At 60.4% G+C, this 8838-nt stretch overlaps 2 protein-coding genes across 2 annotated transcripts in view; both read right to left on the bottom strand.

Annotated features, from left to right (window-relative positions):
- Positions 1–676, bottom strand: part of SLC29A1 (solute carrier family 29 member 1 (Augustine blood group)) — a 16216-nt gene extending 15540 nt beyond the window's left edge. The window contains exon 1 of the mRNA XM_035901460.1: positions 523–676. The gene's annotated coding sequence lies outside the window, so the exon portion shown is untranslated. The remainder of the gene's footprint in view (positions 1–522) is intronic.
- HSP90AB1 (heat shock protein 90 alpha family class B member 1) overlaps positions 1–1941 on the bottom strand; it is a 26329-nt gene extending 24388 nt beyond the window's left edge. The window contains exon 1 of the mRNA XM_009646050.2: positions 1937–1941. The gene's annotated coding sequence lies outside the window, so the exon portion shown is untranslated. The remainder of the gene's footprint in view (positions 1–1936) is intronic.
- Between the last annotated feature and the right edge of the window lie 6897 nt (positions 1942–8838).

The raw sequence follows: 8838 nt of genomic DNA, 5'->3' as shown, positions 1-8838 counted from the left end.
ATGTGGCAGGTCCAAGAGGCCCGGAGCGCCGCCCCGGGGGGCCCTTGCTCAGGCAGGTAAAGCAACCTGGCTGGACGCCAAATTCTCCAGGGCCCGGTGGGACTCTTGCACTGTCCCTGGAAGAGCTTCCCACCAGGGAGAGGGAAGCAGGCAGTGATGGGGCAGAGCCAGCCATAAAACTCCTCCAGGCAACACAGCTGGGATTCTTCCACCCAACACGGAGTCCCACGAAGCTGTGGGCATCCACCTCCCCACGGGGGCTGCTGAGTGGGTTTCCAGCCCTGACACATCACTGGCCAGATACCAACAAGGGGTCCCTAGCGATGGCAGCCCCATGATGAACACACACACCTCTCTCCCCAGCACATGGTGAGTTCCCAAGCCCAGACATGCCTGGTCCCCAAGCCAGAGAAAACCCCTCCAGGCACCCATGCAACCCCCCGGAGCGGAGATGGGTGCATGTGCTCAGCGTCCCATCAAACACTGCAGGGAGACATTTTAATGTCACAGCAAGAAGCTTACCAGAGGGTCAGGCTGGTCCCAGAACCTTGCCACCACAGGCCACAGGACTGTGGGGATGGTGCAGCCTTGGGAGAAGCAGGAAAAGCTCCGCGAATGTTGGAGCAAGTCACTTGATCCAAGGCTGGTGGTTTGGGGGTGCAGGAGGAGATACAGCGCCCGGGGGGGCAGGAGCTAAAAAAGCCACAACCCAGACCTGCTTCTCAGCATGCTGGAGAAGGAGGCCTGTTTTTTCCAGGGCTAGGTTTGAGCCCCATTTGTTGGAAATTTAGAAAAATAAAGAGCCTTTCTCCCAAGGGTGGAGGGAGGGATTTGCTCAGGGCGTCACTGAATGCAGCTGCAGAAACCTCCAAAACCAGGCAGAAACCACCTCCAGGACCTGGATGGTGCCTCCAGGCAGCTCTCAGCACCTCCAGGGACTGCCTGGAGGTGAAGGGGAAGGGGGAATGACCTACTATGGGCAGGCACAGAAGCTGACACCAAGCTCGTGCCACCTGGCCATGGCTTCCCATGGGACAGCTATGGGTTGGGGGAGAGCCCAGCAAAGCCTTCCCCCAGATCTTCATCCTCGCCCGGCATCCCCTGCAGCCCATGCCCGCGGGGCTGGTCCGAGCCCCCTGGGGGTGCTGCCTGGCTCTGCCCAGGGGCAGTGGAGGGGGTGGGGGTGCTGTGGGAAGGGGTGCTCCCCCGGGGTCAGCTGGGGGGCCACAGTGGGAAGAGGCACAATGGCAGGAAGCCACATTTCCGCTTCCCAATGGAGAGAACCCTACAGGACCCCTGGGGAGAACAACCGGACACCACTCGTGTGAAAATCAGCGGGGAGCACAAGGAGCGGCCGGAGGCAGCTCCGAGTTGGGAGCGGATCCTCCTTGCATGGAGGAGCCTGGGGCTTGGGGCGCTGGTGGCACAGGCCACCACGTACCAGGACAGCCATGCAGGGAGGGCAGGGGCAATCCCAACCACCCCACAGCACAAGGCACAGTGCTGGCTCCTGCCTGCCCGCAGCCCGGCTCTCCTGCAGGCAGGTAACATTCCTCATTTCCACCCAGCCGGGTGGGAAGAGGGCAGCTCCCTGGTGGGCTGGGGCAGCGCTTAGGTAAGACCCCCCCCCCTGAGGCAGGGCTGGCAGATGTATCTCTTCTGCTTCAGTAGCTTCCCCCAGGTCATGTTGGGGCTTGCTCAAGAGGAATCCCCACCCGTACAGATGATATCTTGGCTGGCCGCACCTTGAGCAGCGGCAACAGCACGTCGGAGGGATGGGCTGAGCCTACGGGACCGTGTCCTCGTTTCCCCCTCACGTCTGCAGCTGAAAGGAGTGGAGGTGAGACCCATAAAGAGGAAGCACATGGCAAGATGGGGCAAGACCAAAACAGCCTGTGGCCAGACAAGTCTGAAGATAAGGACTCCGTGAATGCACGTGAGGAAACCCAGGAGGGCCAGGCTGGGAGAGAGTCCCACGGATGGGGAATGAAAGAGAGGGGCAAGAAGAGTTTCTCCATACCCTGCCGTACCTACCAGCAACATGTGGCTACCCCGAGGTCACCGCTCAAGGAGCAGTACCGGAGGGGCAGAGCAGGACTGCAGGTGGCCCACCAGTGGCCCCCAGGGTGCTGGGATGGAGAGTGGAGAGGAATCCTCCTTCATTGCTTCATGTTTCTGGCCCCAGGACTGAGCTCAGAGCTGGCAGACCTGGGAAGGAGTCAGGCCAAGAACGACACGAGGGAGCTGAGCATGGAGCAACCCGTGGTGAGGGGCTGGGGAGAAGGATGGGGACAGCGTATATTGGAGCCGGCAGGTCCTCAAAACAGCCCTGCAGGGAGGGGCAAGGCACGGGGGACTATTAAATCACTGGAAAGCTCAAAAGCCCATCTGAATCCTTCCCCAAGCAATGTATGGAGCCCCCGCTATGCACGGAGCCCCCGGCGGAGGAGGCTTGGAGGGCTCAGCTCAGCCCCAAACATGCTCCATCACCCCCAGTGCCACTCCACACTTCACGGGGGCTTGCTCCTCTCCCCCAGGAGAGCCCGAGCCTTGGGGTCACCCGCTCGTCCCCAAAACAGGGCTGCTTCTGGAAGGGCAGGAAAAGCTGGCGGTCACGCAGCAGCGAGAGCATCTGCACCCAGCAGCCTCCTGCCACCCGGATGCCTCCCGCACCCTGAGGCACATTCACCTCCCTCCTTCCAGCTCTGTGGCCCCCAGCCCCCCGAGCTCCCCAAACCCCCCAAGCAGGTGGGAGAGCATCCCCGGGGCTGGACGGAGCTCGCCTTGCCCCTGCACCCAAGGGACTCGGCGGAGGGGTTGCCGGGGGCTGGCAGAGGGGCAGAGCACATTCAGCCACCACTCAGCAGCTTTTTGGAGATTGGTACGGGCTGCACAGCTGCTTCCAATTTCGTACGGGGGTGGAGGAGTGAAACCAGAGCCAGAACAACACGATCTTCCTCCCCGGTGTCACCTCCTCCCCAGCTCCCCAAATTTGGAGGGGCGATTCCTCCCCGCTGACCAGCAGCCCCTTGGCAAAAGCTGGGACGGATGCGCGGGGGCCAAACCCTGCCAGGCCTGCGGTGGGTTGAGGTTGGCTCCGTCCTCCGCATGTCGGCTGTCCCGATGGCCGGGCCAGAAATACAAGGGCTATTTTGGGTCCCCGCAGACCAAGCGGCCTTTCCCTTGTAGGCCAGCTCCGGAACAGGGGCCCTGGCTGCCCGCTGCTTTTAGCATGAAACGTACACAGCCCTGCTGGGAAAGGGGAAGGCAAGCAGGCTTTGGCACCCGCCACGGTCCCGCATGGTCCCTCTGCCAGCCACCAGTCCTGCCAAGATCCCACTCGCTGCTCGGCCAGCCGCAGCATCTCACAAACCCTGAACGGGCTTCAGCGGCTAATGCAGCCATTTCACGCTGGCCAGGGGCAGGGCAGCTCTGCTTCAGGAGATGGGACACGTCTGACACCTCCCCACACACCCTTTGTTCCAGCCAAGGGGCACCCCACAATCCCCAGAAACAAAAGGAGGGACAAGGGATGGATGCCCTGGCTGGGTCGGCTCCCCCCCCATGTGGACCCTGCCCAAAGCCAGTCACATCCAAAGTTGCAGCCAGCTCCGAGCAGCAGGGCAAGGCCACCCCCACAGGTCCTAGGAGCTGGGGGAACTCCAGGAGCCACACATGCCTGCACATTTCCCAGCTGATTTTAAATTAGGCTGAGAGGAAGCTGCTGCCTTCCGAGAGCCGGGCTTGCCATGCCCCCGCTCTGCGGCAGCGCCACAAGGGCCGTGTGGGCAGCGCACGGTCTGTGGACCGAGGGATGGAAAGCCAAGGTGGCAGCGTGCCATCAGTGGCGTGGAGCAAGCAAAGGACTTGGAGTAAACACCCAGGGCGGAAACGCCACCTCTGGCACCCCCTTCCCTCCTCCCTAAACAACTCAGCTTCTCCAAACGCCCTGGCAGGACTAAGGTCTCCTATGTGGAGCCAGAGCAAGGCTCGAGGTGGACACCTCCTTCGGAGGGAGTAAGTCAGAGCCCAAACCTCCTGCTCTCAGCACTGGCTTTGGCTGACTGGCAGCAAACAGGAAAACCTTTATGTGAGTAGGATCAGGCAGGGATTGCCAACAGGAGGTGGGAAGCTCACCCCCGCGTCTACTCAAACCCCGGCAAAACAGACTCTCCCTCATGACTGGCAACAACAAGCCTGGCCGCAAGTCAGGAAAGGGCAAGTCACATCCCCTCCAAATCCCAACCTGCGGACACTGCTGCACCCATGCAACTAGCCACCACCCAGCGTGCCACAGCCACAAGATCCTGGGCTGCCGGGGACCATGAGCATCCTCAAGGATGCCTCAGGTAGGCGTGGAGAGCCCCACCTGGAGCCCCTGAGCACTCTGCTCATGCTGAAACAGTGCTTTGGAGAGAGGTTGGCGTCGGCTTGCAGTCTCCACCAGCATCCCAGCCTCCCCCTCGTTCGTTTGGGGAGCAGAGGAGACAAGGGCAGCTATGACACTCCCCACTGGGAGACCCAGGGGTACCACGGCCACCGTCAGAGTGGGCTGGCCATCCAGCACGGTGTCCCGACGGAGCTTGCCCGAGCGCCTGAACATGATGGGATGCTGATTCACACCCATGGCGATGCCCGGCGATAGGGAGCCCAGGGGCTGACCCCTACTGAAGCAATCACAGAATCCCAGACTGGCAGGGGTTGGAAGGGACCTCGGGAGATCACCCAGACCAACCCCCCTGCTCAAGCAGGCTCACCCAGAGCAGGGGGCACAGGACATCATCCAGGCGGGCTTTGAATATCTCCAGAGAAGGAGACTCCACAGCCCCCCTGGGCAGCCTGGGCCAGGGCTCCGTCACCCTCAGAGTCAAGAAGTTCTTCCTCATATTCAACTGAAACCTCTTCTGTTTCAGTTTGTGCCCATTGCCCCTTGTCCTGTTGCTGGGCACCACTGAGAAGAGTCTGGCTCCACCCTCGTGACATCCACACTTGAGATATTTGTACGTGTTGATGAGGTCCCCTCTCTGTCTTCTCTTCTCCAGGCTGAACAAACCCAGCTCCCTCAGCCTTTCCCTTTCTGGCATGCAGCATCCCCTTCCCAGCCACGGGGAAAGGAAAGGAAGGACAGCTGATGGCGGGCGACTTGTGTTTTTTTATCGACACAAGGCCAGGCAATTTACTGCTGTGGGTGTTGTTTCTGGTCAAAGGCTGGTCTTTCGGAGCAAGCCCAGCTGCAGCGCTCAGGCTGGGGTCCTAGGGCTGCTCCCTCGACCCCCTGCGAGGCACAGCTCCTGCCCCGCATCGCCCAGGCACCCCGCACCCAGTGCCTCGGGGGTAACAGCCCCGTTCGGGAACGTGCTCACGGCAGATCGATCCCCTGGAGTGATTCACCACGCAGTCACACTGGCCTTGTGCTGCCATGAGGAGCGGGTGTGAAGACGGGAAGGAGAAGCTGCAAGGGAGGGTGGATCGCTTCTTAATAGCTTGGTTGGCTGTTGTTGCTGCTGGTCTGCCTCCTCCCGTGGTTAATGGATAACGCTCCTGCTCTCATCAGGACAGCGGGGAGATCTACCCAACCCCGCCGCCCTCAGCCGCAGCCCAACACCCACAAACCCTGATGGGCTGAAAGCACCGTGCTCCCCACATGTTCCCCACAGCAGCAGGCTCCCCGAGGCGGCAGAGGTCCCGTCTGGAGCAAATACCATCAGGGAGCCCATCCACAGCACCAGGGGAGGCTACCCCAGGCAAAAACATGGAATTGCCTCCACCTTGGTCCTGAGGCCAGGAAAAGACAAGGGCTGTCGAAGGCAGGGCAGGCAGCTCCCTCAACCATGAGTCCCTGGCCGGGACCAAGAAGGGAGCTGTGCCACCAGTCCCTCCTGCCTCCCTGAGCTGTTCCACAGGGGTAAGCCCCAAGCCTAAAAGGAAGGAGCTCCTCTCACGAGGGTTTCCCACAAGGAAACCTCTAGCAAAACTCAAACGGGGCTGCCCACCCCAAAGCCCTCACCATCTTTGAGCTCCTTCAGGTGAGCCGACCCTCGGCCACAGGCGTAATCAGCTCCCTGTCCCTGCGCGGCATCGGTGGGTGGCTGTGCTAGGCGTGATGACCCAGGCAGGGGTGAGGACCACGCTCGGAGCCGCAGCATGGGCAGCAGCGGAAGAAGCCAAGTGGGGTGGCCCGGGTGGGATGCCCCTCTTCCCAGCAGCCTTGCAGGAGGCTGGGGGCATTTCGGTGGCAGTCCGGGGACACTGGTACACATTCAGGTTGATGCCTTGTCCTCGGCGCAACACGGCTGATGACCCAGTCCTGCTGCTGTGACTCAGCCTTGGTACGTGGCCTCCGGTCCTGCTGCCGCTCCCGACCCAGCCGCATCCCTCCCAGCCTTGCTCTTCTCCACCTCCAGCCCCCGCCTGCCTCCTCCCTCTCTGCCTTCCCGGTCGGTTTGATCCATGAATTTCCAGCTGGAAATTTCACAGCGAGGGGCTTTCCCATCAGACAAGTCCTAAAGGAAATGAACTCAAGCAAATCCTACTGGCGGCGGTGTGGTGGGAAGAAGGCAAGAAGGCTCTGCGGAAATCTGCCTAATTTCCTGCTGGCTTCTACTGCATGAGCCGGCAGGCAGGCGAGAGGTCTCTGCTCCCCTTTGGCCTCAAAAAAACCCAGTCTCCTGGAGATGAAGCCTGACAGTGCTCACCCATAGCCTAAGGAAGAGGCTGAAAGAGCCTCGAGCACTGCGCCCTGAGTGCCAGGCTCTCAGATTTGTGCCCAGATGGTGCATGACAGCCACGCACACCCAGTGCTTTGAGCCTCCCCTTTCTCAGGGATCGGTGAGACCAAGGAAAAGCCTGCTCCAAACTGGAGCAAGACCAAAATGTCACAACAGTGATGTTCTTCACACCACCAGCACCAGCAATGAAGTTACAGAGGGCGAGCGCTATCCCCACACGACAGCTTCCCTTATCTCATGGGAGCAACAACCCTCGTACGTGTTCCTCACCCAGCACCGCAGCTCCTCTCCCACGCAGGGACCCCAGAGCCCATCCATGTACAGCCAATCTGGGGGGTCTGGAGTGGGAGATGGGGTGCAGTGCTGCACTGCAACCTCAGCCGGGGGCAGCGGGGGCCCTTCGGACCACGCATCCTGATGTAACCAAACCCACCCAGGGTCTACCCCAACTCTGCACGCGTCTTTCTCCATCCCACGTCTTGCGTACTGTTAACTTAGAAAGCACTTAGGTCTTTATCGCACTGCTTAATCAAATCCTAATAGCTGCGTGGCTGTTAAACCCCTGACTCCTGCCCGGCTGCAAATGCCTGTAGCCGACTCCGCACAGCGCTTTGAGCCTGAGCTTGCCGGCAGCCCGGTATGAGTTAGCATGGAGATGCGACCTCGAGAGCCTGTGGTCCTGCAGCCCCAGCCGCAGGGCAGAGCAAGGCGCTGGGGGGGGTGCTCAGGAAGGCGCGGGGCGGTGAGCGGAGTTTGCACTGCGGGGTCAGCACTGAGCTGGCCAGGACAGCAAGCAAACAGCACTCTGATGATAAGAGCGGGTGTTGCAGCTTCCTTAACACTTGCCAAGGACCTGGATGTTATGCTCGGACGAAAACAACCAAGAGCGACATCTCTCCTAGAGAAAGCACCGGAGGCTACTTGTTGGCTTCCCAAAGCCCATGCCCTGTGCCTTCCCATCTGGACAGGGCAAATGGGTGCCCCTGGGCTCCCTCTGGCCTGACGGGCTGGTCCCCAGCCCTGCCTCTGCCAGCGGAGCTGGGAGTGGGGCCAGGCAGAGCGAGGAGGGTGCAGCACGGGAGTGCGTGAACGGGTACCTTGTCCTCTGTGCCCTGGCTTCCCCCCAGACCACAACAAGGAGGGAGACAGGTCAGGCCAGGGCAAGAACAAAGCCCTTGGCTCATCTTCAAAGAGGAAGAGGCTCATTAATACCTCCCAGCCCAAGATAATGAGAGCAAGGATGCCACGATGGGGAAAAGATGCCAGTAGTTAATTACACAGCGTGGGGAGGGAGAAGAGGGACAACTGTGGGATGGAGGTGCCACACTGCCCTACGTGCTGGCGCTACATTTCCTGGTCCAGGCTGGAGTGAATTTCTTCATCCTCTTCGCTCCAGGTGCCTGGTACAGCGTAGGCCCTCGCCTCTCATCTCTGCTAGCTGAGGGGGGAGCAGCCACTCTGCAAACCATCATCCGGGGCCGATGTTACAGCCCTCGGTGCCGCATGGAAAGTGCCCCTGCTCTGTGAAGACCTTCTCGGCAACCCAAGGCAAGCCTACCTATGACGATAGGACGAGGGGGAAAGGTTTGAAGTTACGCCAGGGCAGGTTTAGGCTAGACATTAGGAAAAACTTCTTCACCGAAAGGGTTGTCAGGCTCTGGAATGGGCTGCCTAGGGAGGTGGTCGAGTCCCCATCCCTGGAGGGATTTAAAAGAAGGATAGATGAGGTGCTTAGGGCCAGGGTTTAGTGGTGGGATGGCAGGGTTAGGTTAACGGTTGGACTTGATGATCTTAAAGGTCTTTTCCAACCAAAGTGATTCTATGATTCTATGATTCTATGATTCTATCTGCCCCGGAGCCACACTGGAACAACCAGTAAACCCCAGAGAAAAGCATCCCGGCCTACGCACGTCCTCTGAGATAGCTTTGTAGTGAAGGCAGGCTCAAGGGAGCCCGAGGCGGTCTGGCAGCTCGCAGCGGCGGGCGAGCGGAAACGATGCCGCCGAGCCGGGATGCGGTGCAGGAGGGGAGTGGGATTTCCCGTGTCGGCATTCACAGAAGTCCCTCAATTGTGTTGGCTCGCAACAGGCAACTGAGGGGCCGTCGGGCT

Source organism: Egretta garzetta, unplaced genomic scaffold (genome assembly GCF_000687185.1).
Source record: "Egretta garzetta isolate BGI_Z169 unplaced genomic scaffold, ASM68718v1 scaffold729, whole genome shotgun sequence".
Taxonomy (NCBI): Eukaryota; Metazoa; Chordata; class Aves; order Pelecaniformes; family Ardeidae; genus Egretta; species Egretta garzetta.
The sequence above is the reverse complement of the archived record's forward strand: the minus strand, read 5'-3'. Positions and strand labels throughout refer to the sequence as shown.